The sequence below is a fragment of the Sus scrofa genome, chromosome 1 (genome assembly GCF_054392235.1).
Source record: "Sus scrofa isolate SSC_HxYL_T2T_F1_AM1 chromosome 1, Sscrofa_HxYL_maternal_Yorkshire_Landrace_v2.0, whole genome shotgun sequence".
NCBI lineage: Eukaryota > Metazoa > Chordata > Mammalia > Artiodactyla > Suidae > Sus > Sus scrofa.
The window spans coordinates 267,182,982-267,194,554 of NC_139383.1; the positions used below are offsets into that span (position 1 = coordinate 267,182,982).

General features: G+C 35.9%; 2 long non-coding RNA genes and 1 other non-coding gene across 3 annotated transcripts in view; 2 read left to right on the forward strand and 1 right to left on the reverse strand.

Moving 5' to 3' along the window:
• The window catches only part of LOC146407172 (uncharacterized), a 74,362-nt gene that overhangs the window by 59,792 nt on the left and 2,997 nt on the right, over nucleotides 1-11,573 (forward strand). The gene's annotated exons all lie outside the window — the stretch shown is intronic.
• Nucleotides 1-11,573, reverse strand: part of LOC146407173 (uncharacterized) — a 50,069-nt gene that overhangs the window by 4,091 nt on the left and 34,405 nt on the right. The gene's annotated exons all lie outside the window — the stretch shown is intronic.
• On the forward strand, nucleotides 4,465-4,571 carry LOC146407174 (U6 spliceosomal RNA). The gene has a single exon (XR_014832909.1). It is a non-coding gene; the product is annotated as a U6 spliceosomal RNA (small nuclear RNA).

The following is an 11,573-nucleotide window of genomic DNA, read 5'->3' on the forward strand; positions in this document are numbered from 1 at the left end:
GGAGAGGGAACATCATATAAAAGACTCCAAAAGTATTTTACCACGCTTATTAGTGTCCTGTGGCTGTAACAAATTATCACCAGCTTAGTGGTTTACAATGATAGAAAATCATTTCTCACAATTCTGTAGCTAAAAATTCAAAATCAGTGTAGAAGCAGGGCCATCCTTCCCATGGAACCTCTAGGGAAGAATCTGTTCTTTGCTTCTTCCAGCTCTTGGTGGTTGTTGGTCTACTTTGGTATGTGACTCCAATCCTGCCTTCCTGGTCCCCTTGTCTCCTCCTCTGTATGTGTATCTGTTAGATGTCCCTCTGATTCACTCATATAAGGATACTTGTCACTGGATTTAGGGACTACCTAGGTAATCCAGGACAAGCTCCTCTTCCAAAATTCTTAACTTAGTTGCATCTTTTGTGATAGGTAATATTCATTCTTTTACCACGTAAGATAATATTCACAGGTTTCCGGAGTTAGGAAGGAGGAATAGCCTTTCCAGGGCCACCAATCAACCTAGTATGCAGTGGAACTTATCTTTTATTCATTCATATAAAATTCAACAAGTATCTTTTGAGCCACTGCTATATATCAGGCATTATTCTAGGTACCACAGACTCAGCAACAAATAAATTTTAGTAGAATAAATTTTAGAACATTCTGCCACTAATCAATACATGTGATTTAAAAATTCATAAAAACATTTGAAAAACTAAATAATACAATGTATCTTTTGTTCAGAAATTTAGCTAATTTAGGATATATTTTTTGAATTTCTTTTATTTATCAGGCACTGGAGTATTGAAGTGGGTAAATTAAACATGGCATCTACCTTCATGAAGCTTGGAGCTGCTTGGGAATATAGAGATAAGCCTAAATAGCCATAGCCAGAATAACAAGTAAGTCTATTAGGAAAAAAATAAATTATTTAAAAATTAAGATGTCAGGTGGGAAAAAGAATAACGGAAATAGAATTCTCATCATGAGTGAATGACAGAAAGGTTACAGTGAAGAATAAAGTTGTTCATCGGAAAACCAGATCAAAGAAAATTCCTAGATGCATAGAAAATGATAAACAATGAAAAAAAATTTAAAGTTAAGAAATGTGAAAGAATAAAGCAGAATTATTCATATTCATGTAATAGGAATACCAGGAAGGAAGAAAACATGGAGAGGATGTCATATTTGAAGAAATAACATTTGAGAATGTCCCCTCATTTTTTAAATTAAAGTATAGCTGATTTACAATGTTATGTTACTTCTGATGTATAACAAGGTGATTCAGATATATATATATATATATATATATATGTATGTATATACACACACACACTTTATAGATTGTTTTCCATTATAGTTTATTACAAAATACTGAATATTGTCCCCTGTGCTACTCAGTAGGACCTTGTTGTTTATCTCCTTTACATATTGTAGTGTTTATCAAATAACCCCAAACTCCTGATTTACACCTCTTTGCCCCTTTCCTCTTTCATAACCATAAGTTTGTTTTCTATATCTGTAAGTTTGTTTTCTATGTCTGTAAGTCTGTTTCTATTTGGTAAGTTCATTTGTTTCATTTTTAGATCCACATATAAATGATATCAGATGGTATTTGTCTTTGATTTCACTTAGCATGATAATCTCTAGGTCCATCCATATTGCTGCAGGTGGCGTTATTTCATTCTTTTTTTATGGCTGAGTAGTATTTCATTATATGCATAATGCATCTAATGCATAATTTATCCATTCATCTATTGATGGACACTTAGGTTACTTCCATGCCTTGGCTATTGTAAATTGCACTGTAAAGAATACATGTATCCTTTCAAAGTGGAGTTTTCTCTGGATATATGCTCAGGAGTGGAATTGCTGGATCATACAGTAAACCTGTTTTAGTTTTTTTAAGGAACCTCTGTACTGTTCTCCATATTGACTGTACCAATTAGCATTCCCACCAACAGTGTAGGAGTGTTCCCTTTTCTCCACACCCTCTCTAGCATTTATTATTTGTAGACATTTTGATGATGATAATTCTGACCTGTGTGAGATGATACCTCATTGTAGTTTTCATTTGCATTTCTTTAATAATTAGTGATGTTGAGTATCTTTTCATGTGCTTATTGGCCATCTGTATGTCTTTGGAGAAATGTCTGTTTAGGACTTCTGCCCGTTTTTTTGACTGGGTTGTTTGTGGTTGCTGTTTAGGACTTCTGCCCATTTTTTTGACTGGGTTGTTTGTGGTTGCTGTTTTTCTTTTGATACTGAGTTGTATGAGCTGTTTATGTATTTTGGAAATCAAGCCCTTGTTGGTCACATCGTTTGTAGATATTTTTTCCCATTCCACAGGTGTCCTTTGTTTTATTTATGGTTTTCTTTGCTGTGCAAGAGCTTGTAAGTTTGATTAGATCCCATTTGTTTATTTTTGCTTTTCTTTCTATTGCCTTGGGAGACAAACCTAAGAAAACACTGCTACAGTTTATATCAGAGAATGTTTTGTCTATGTGCTCTCCTAGGAGTTTTATGGTATACGGTTTTAATACTTAAGTCTTTAGGTCATATTGAGTTTATTTTTGTGTATAGTGTGATGATGTGTTTATGTTCTAACTTCATTGATGTACATGCAGCTGTCCAAATTTACCAACAAAACTTGCTGAAGGGACTATCTTTACTGTATATTCTTTCCTCCTTTGTTAGAGATTGACTATAGGTTTGTGGATTTATTTCTGGTCTCTCTATTCTGTTCTAATGATTGATGTCTCTTTTTGTGCCAGTACCATGCTGTTTTGATTATTGCAGCTCTGTAGTATTGTCTGAAGTCTAGGAGGGTTATGCCTCCAGCTTTGTTCTTTTCCTTCAGAATTGCTTTGGCAATTTTGGGCCTTTTGCAGTTTCATATAAATTTGTGAAAAACAGACCAGAACAAATAAATCAATTCTTTTAAGTAGCATTTCAAATAGAAAATTCTGAAACCAAATAATGTGGATAAAGAAATCAACACAAGTGAGAAACAAATAAATAATTGTAGTACAATTAAAAATTTAAGAAGAAAGAATTCTTTCCAATTCTAAAGCAAAAGTGCATGATTTACAAGGGAATGGGAAATCAGGTTGAAATCAATATTTTGTGTGTAGTACTAGATTCAAGAAGAGAGTGGAGAAATATTTTCAAAGTTTTTTTTTTTTTAATTGTATATCAACTTCAGGTACAGGAATGAAATAATCTAAGTCTTACGTATACAAAGCCTCAGAAGTTTTAATGCAAAAATACTGTCTTTGAAGACACTTTTATAGGAAATATTACAAGAAGTAGATAATTACTTATCTGGAGAACAAAATTAATTACTGTAACAAAAGTTCTTATCTTGATATACATTCTCAAAGAAATAAAAATGGAAGAAAAAGGCAAATATATAGAAATTCAAACTAAAATTCAATATGATACAATAAGGGAATAGATGAGGTAAGATCAAGGAAGATGAGAATGAGTGAAAGTTTTTGTCTTGATCAGAGGAAGATATATACATTGAAGGTTTCAAGAATTGATGAAAAGGAGTTCCCGTCATGGCGCAGTGGTTAACGAATCCGACTAGGAACCATGAGGTTGCGGGTTCGGTCCCTGGCCTTGCTCAGTGGGTTAACGATCCGGCGTTTCTGTGAGCTGTGGTGTAGGTTGCAGACGCGGCTCAGATCCCTCGTTGCTGTAGCTCTGGCGTAGGCCGGTGGCTGCAGCTCCGATTAGACCCCTAGCCTGAGAACTTCCATATGCCACGGGAGCAGCCCAAAGAAATAGCAAAAAGATAAAAAAAAAAAGAATTGATGAAAAAATAAACACAAAATAATTAAAAATATATATAAAGTGATTCTACCTATCTGAAATAATCCAATAGAATACATAAATTTCAAAAACAGCAAAATAAAATGTTCACTGTTCACTGGACTGTTTGAAAGTAGAAATAAAAAAGAAGATAAAACATGGCAAATAGAAAGTATAGAATAAAGTTGCAGACATGAATGACATTGTATCAATATAATGATGATACATTAAATGTATATGGTTTAAATTTACTGCTTAAAAGCCAGAGATTTTTCAGTTGTATTTCTTATGCCAAGATCCAACAATGTGTTATCTTTCAGAGAAAAGTTGTAAAGGGATATAGAGAGTGTATACAATGATAAAGACACATGCATATGAAGAAGTTTTATCCCATGGGAGGCTGAGGTAGCAGTTTCATAATAGATAAATATAATTTGAGATAAAAGTAGGCATAAGAGTACAAGAAAAGCAAGTAAAAGAACAGCAGGTTAGAAAGATACAATGTTTATAAGCAACACTGTACCTTAAATAGACTCAAAGTTAATAGAACAGCATTAGCAGAACTATATGGAGAAATAAATATCAGAATAATTTGTAGGTTGAGATTTTAACATGGCCCTCTGATACATCAAATAGACTTTAAAAATAAGCAAAAATAGTGCTTGCTTTGGCAGCACATATACTAAAATTGGAACAATACAGAGAGGATTAGCATGGCCTCTGTGCAAGGATGACACACAAATACATGAAGCGTTGCATATTTTTAATAATGCCATTTGCAGCAACATGAATGGAACTAGAGACTCTCATACTAAGTGAAGCAAGTCAGAAGAGAAGGACACATACCATATGATAGCGCTTATATCTGGACTCTAACATACAGCATAAATGAACCCTCCCACAGAAAGGAAACTCATGGACTTGGAGAACAGACTTGTGGTTGCCAAGGAGGGAGAGGGAAGGAGTGAGATGGACTGGGAATCTGGGGTTAATTGATGCAAACTCTTGCATTTGGAATGGATAAGCAATGAGATGCTGCTGTATAGCACAGGGAACTATATTTAGTCACTTATGATGGAGCATGATGGAGGAGGATAATGTGAGAAAAGGAATGTATATATGTGTATATATATGTATATATGTGTGTATATATATATATGTATATATGTGTGTGTATATGTATATATGTGACTGGGTCACTTCTGCACAGTAGAAAACGGACATAACACCATAAACCAACTATAATGGAAGAAATAAAAATCATTTAAAAAATAAGCAAAAAATAATTGTAAATCAACTATAATAAAAAATCTTTTAAATAAGCAATATGTGTGTGTGTGTATATATATGTGTGTATATATATATGTGTGTATATATATATATGTATATGTATATTTGTCTGTTTTCTTTTTAGTGCCAGACCCACAGCATATAGACGTTCCCAGGCTAGGGGTCTAATCAGAGCTGTAGCTGCTGGCCTACACCACAGCCACAGCAACGAGATCCAAGCTGTGTCTGTGACCCACACCACAGCTCATGGCAATGCTGGATCCGTAACCCACTGAGTGAGGCCAGGATCGAACTTGCAACCTCATGGTTCCTAGTCGGATTCGTTTCCGCTGCGCCATGACGGGAACTCCAGCAAAAATATTTTTAATTGCAAAAATATACTTAGGTACAAACTAAAAGATATAGGTACCTTTGTCCAACAAAAATAGGATTTTTTTCATAAACATATAAAACAGTCTCAAAGATTAACACGTAAGAGGTCAAAAGAGCTATTAAATACATAGGGATGCCAAGGCATATACATAACAAATGATTCATAAAATATCTGTGGCCATGAGAAAGTAGAGCCAACAATGTTAATTACCAGCAGACTGGATAAATTGAAAAGGAAAGGGTACTCGTGGTAGAGTAGAGTTACCATCAGAAATAATAAACTAGATGCCCTTAGAGGAATGAGGTTAGCTATTGAAAACATAGTATTTATTGAATAAATTAAGAAACACAATAAAATAAACAGGAAATTCATTATTTATGTAAATGAAAAATGTACACATGTAAAATATTTTTTAAAATTGACTCTATATTTAAGGAAACATCAAATATACTAGTCTGGATCCTTTGGGGATTAAAAGGAATAAGAGGAAGGAGAGGAAATGAATGAAATATTAAATATAAAGTAAAATAAAACAAGTATGAAGCCTTGAAAGAATCAGTGATAATAACCATGAAATAAAGAGTAATTTTGACTCAATTATATGCCTCATCTGAGGTTGAAGAAAAGGCCCCAATACAATGCAAACAAACAGAAAAGCTGACTATAAAATTATACAAGCAGTATATAAAGAGAAAAATATTAAAAAAAAAACAGACTAAAAGCTAGGAAGAAATAGAGCAATATATTCATACTGCTGTGTGTGTGTGTGTAGGGGAGGTAGGTATGTACCTGCCTGTGCATAGGTACTTATGGTTGGTGGTATGTGGAGGTTTTATATTGTTCTTAAATTTTTATTTGTTTTTCACATTTTCTCTATTGAGGCTTTATTCCTTACATAATCAGGAACAAGAAAAAAAAAGAAAAACCAGTGCCTAAGGCATCTATATTCCATTTTGACATTTTGGTTTTTAATGTCATAATGTATGAAAGAAACACAAAATGAATTAAAAGAGATCAAACAGACCAAGAAAACGGCTAATGAAATTATTGAACCAAACAGTCAAGGCAAAGCAGAGTCCTAAATTGTTGGTGTGCATAGTCTCCAATCCTAAGACCAGTGCACAGTCAGACTTGACTACCTCTTAAAGACAGTTTTTGCTGCACTATTAGCTGCTTATGTAGCCTATATCAAGCTCAACTTTCCCCCCACGCTCTTCAGTTTAAGAGTTAAAGAAGGAGCCTTTGGTTCTCTCGTAAAGTGGCCTCATTACTAAGACTAAAGTTTAAAAGGAATATTATTACTAAGCCTTCAAAAATGGTCATGCCAGTGATGAGATGGAAAAACCCAGACATGTGGCACTTTCTAACGAAATCATACTTTTTAAATGGTCATTCCCCAAAGTCAAGTTTTGGCTATTTTTAACATCCATGAGCTATTTTAAAAATCAGACTTGTGAACATAAATCAGGAAATCCAGTTGAGACCCTTGCAATTTCGCTGCCTTGGGTCACAGAAACAAAGTCTATGGCCATCTTGAAATTCCAAGAAATTCACAAGTATAGAGCACTTAATCCTAAAAGATGCTGACAGGCCTTTTTAAAATCATGATGAAAGCCACCTCATCCCACTTCCTCTTATGGTATTCTTTGGTACAGACAGAAATCCACTAGGACTGTTCTGGTCTGTAAGCACTAAGAAATCTTTCATAGTGATAGCCCTTCTTCTGTTTCAGCAACATGTATATCACATTTTATGCTCCTTAAAAGGAATCTTTATATTTTCTCATCTTTCCATAGCAACTTAATTATTAATATTCTCCTCCCTATCCCCATCCACTTCCTCTTCCTCCTCTTCTTCTTTGTCTTCTTCATACTAGATGCTAACTGGGTCAAATGTCCTTCAAGAAGTTAAGCTGATGGTCAACAGAAGGGCAATTATGATGCCACCATTTTCGTTATTTTAACAGATACATGTTGAATGTCAGCTACTGCCAGTAATTGAACATACCATTTTCATAGACATGGCCTCAGATGCATTCTGCCCCAAGATCTTCATTTTACAAATGAGGAAAGTACCAACATGAATTACATATGAGGTGGATGCTATGCTAAACTCTTGTATCTTTTTTTTTTTTTTTTGGTCTTTTTTTGCCATTTCTTGGACCTCTCCTGCAGCATATGGAGGTTCCCAGGCTAGGGGTCTGTTCGGAGCTGTAGCCACCAGCCTACACCAGAGCCACAGCAATGCGGAATCCGAGCCACATCTGCAACCTACACCACAGCTCACGGCAATGCTGGATCCTTAACCCACTGAGCAAGGCCAGGGATCAAACCTGCAACCTCGTGATTCCTGTTCGGATTCGTTAACCACTGAACCACAACAGGAACTCCAGCTATGCTAAACTCTTAAGTCATTTTATAAAATATTAAGAACATACCATGTGTTACAACCAATTAGGCCATGATACAGATGAGGTAACCGAGCCTGAGAGGATATAAATATATTGCACCTGTTCACAGAGTTACACAAAGATGCACATAGGAACTGAATCCAGATTTGTATCATGTCAAAACCAGTATGATTTCTACTGGATTTTATTGCCTTCAAGAGGAGGCAGAGACTGAAATTAAGTGACAGAGCTGGGGTTCAAGACACATTTATGTCAAGTATAATTGAGTTTCCACTTTAATTCATTGACGTTTCTTTGTAATATCATTTCAGCTTACCATTGAATGATTATTTTTAACATCCAGACTTGGAAACATTCCCTATGTGTTTCTTCAGCTGAGCAATGTATGAAGCATTTTGTATTTGATAAGTGTCTTCTAAGACTTCGTAAAAATAACTAATTCTTGTGAAGATTCATGGGAACTCATTCTAAAATAATGGCTGCAAATTTCAGCCCAGGGGCATGCAGAAGATAGCATTTCTGTTCAGTATAATAAAACTTTATTGAACATCTATTAGAATTAAGGCTCTTGGAAATCTTTTAGGGCACAGAGAGATTAAAATAGTCACTGGTCTCAAAAGGAAGAACTACACAAAAACAGAATCACAACTAAATGCGGATCATGCCAAATTAGGGGTAAGCTCGGGGATCTTTGCTAATACAGTAAAGGGGTCTCTATCCAACCAGAGATGCGCAGGATGGGAGAGGGTAATAGATAGTATTCCCTGGAGAAAGTGATTGATGCTGAAACTGGAATAGTAAGAAAAAGGTAGGTGAAGAAAAGAGAAGAAAGCCCTTAGAGGAAGTACTGTAAGCCAGAGACCTCAAGGCAAGAAACACACAGGAAACTTAGAAGGTTATAATTAGCTTAATTCATTGCAAGCAATGAGGTCTGGTAGGAGGCTAGTAAGAAATATAGTTGAGAATATAACAGAAGGACCTGTGGAAGTTTCTGCCAATGAGACTGAGAAATCATGACTGAATTCTTGGGACTTAGTGGGTCCAGGGAGCATTATGAAGGGACTGTGATCAGGAGCCATGAGATTTATAATATCCATCTTCTTTATTGTTCAGAGGAGGAAGCTGAGTCCCAGCAAGAGGATGTTCCTTTTTCCATGTCTCACGTTGACTTAATTGGCAGAGACAAGTCCAGAATTCCTATTTTTTTTTGTTTATTGATTTAGCCATTCAATAAATAGTTATTAAGGGCCTGTAACAGTGAGAAGGATAATGTAAGGCAAAGCCTTGCCCTCATGGATTTACCTATCACTGGGTAGTTTTCATCTGCTACCATTTATTAAGCTATTACTCTGTACCAGAAAGAGTGATGAGCCATTTAAAAGAACTCTGGCCTTCACCTCCCATCCTCTATTTCCTATTAGAATCTGAATTTGTAAAAACAGGTAATCTGTCTGTCTTGCTTTCACTGAGGGGTTTCCAGAGGCTAGAACCAGCTGTCCCTAGCACTTAGTAGGAGCCCACAAAGTATTTCTAAATGAAATAAATCACTTTATTGATGAGTCCTTTTGCTATTCCCATTCTTTCATTGAGATAAGGAATTCTGCTGACTCCTGTCAGTGATCCTGGCTTTGGCCATGTCTTCTCTCCTCCAATTTCCATCCTACCCAACCCTCTGGGAAGCTGGGGAAACAGCCACAAATATGGTCCTGTTTTCAACGAGTTTGATCTTTCCTCCCAAGGCTCTGACACGGTCTGCAGATGTGCACAGAGTAATTGTTCCAGCAGCTGCAGGAGGGAATGGTTCCCAGGCATGGCTGTGCAGGTGGTACCCATTTTAACACCGGGAGATAGGACTTTGAGGCGGTGTTCCATGCTGGGACAGGATGGTTGAGGACTGTAGTGCGCATTCCCCAGTGTCACTGGAAGAAAACCTGCATGTACATCTAAGGGCTGTGACATGGCCCTACTGCCCAATGTGGAGACTGAGAAGTGTGTTCTGTCAAAGCACATACTACTCTTTAAACCCTCTATAGATTTCATCTGGGACCCAAGGCTGCTTTTACAGGATTCCAATACACAGTAGGGACCGCTTGACCTCCTCCTCATTCCCCACCCTTCCCTCTCATCCTACCAATCCTCCCCACAGCCCTCATTATCCAATACTACATTTAAAATAATAAAAGAGCATTTGTAGAAAGCTATGGGGTCATAGAATCATAAGGTTGCAAAGAACCTAAAAGGTCACTGAGTCCATTGTCTCTCTTAGTGTAAGGAAAATGGTTTCTTTAAAAAAGTATCTTTTTAAAAATGATTTTTATTTTTTCCATTATAGTTGGATTACAGTGTTGTGTCAGTTTTCTACTGTACAGCAAAGTGACCCAGTCACACATACATACATATATATATGTATACACACACATATTCTTTTTCTCACATTATCTTCAAGGAACAGCAAAAGGACAAACATGAAAATGTTAAAGAAGAAAAAAAGGACTTCATAGAATGTGGGGAGGGAAAGTAAGAAAATCGAGACTCTTTTTTAAATAATGTGTTTGAGCCTGTATGACTAAAAAGTATTTAAAACATGGACTGTTGAAGTGATGTGAACAAAATCAGTTTTTTATTAATGTTGCATTTTTATCTCAATGCATGAAGTAGGCACACTTCACAGTGCTGAGCAACTGGTAACAGCCTGCATAGGTTTCATTAAGCTGCAGATACCCAGAATGATCAGTGAGGTTGAGGGTGGAGAAAGGAGAAACCTTTGCTAAACAAAAATAAGATCAGCAAAGTTTTCAATTTGGACTATGCTGGCTGTTGAGTGAATAATTTACAAAGTGAAGGGCAAGGCTTTGCAAATAAATGGAAAACTTTATGTAAACAAAATCACAGTGCCCCCTGACCTCTTTTACCGCAAAAGATTCCGAGGTTTTTTAAAGTGACTAAAATACATAGGACTCAGGATGATTAGAATCTATTGAATTATCAAAAGAGTATGTCAGAGTTTTTGATTTTTGATGAGCTGATGAATGTAAAGTGGTCTGTTTTGATGTTGTAGATGTTTGTTTGTGTTTCTGTTTTTGTTTTACTTTTCCCTGATTGCTGGTGAGGTAGAGCATATTTTCCTAAGTTGTAGGCTATTGTTGGCCATTAAGTTTTTCTCTTTTGTGAACTACCTCTTCACAACCTTTGTCCATTTTTGTCTTATTTTTATTGATTTTTCTGGTTCTTTGTATGTTATGGAGAGGGATCCTTTATTTATCTGTGAATTTTTAGGATAAGTTATTTTTTAAAAGACAGCCACATCAACTCACTAGGAGAGCCACACAATGGATTTTGTGGTATAAATTGTTTGTCCTGTGGAGACCGCATTAACTTTCCCAACCTTTAAAGGAGAAGGGGATGAAAGCTATGATCAGTAAATTACAAGTACATTTCTCTATACACTCATGTGATACAAGAAAGCCCAGATGCATCAGTAGTTGTTGAAGGCCACTCCCATAAGAATCCTCAGTTCAATGCAGCCATGAATTGTCAAATAGTAATAGTAGTAGAGCAACAACAGCAGAACAACATAGAAGTGGTAGAGCTTGCTTTTGCCCTCCTTCCCTAACCAACACATGTTCACTTCTCTCAAACATATATTTTGTTGTGTTTTGTTTTTCCTTTTCTCCCTATATACATATTTTTTTTT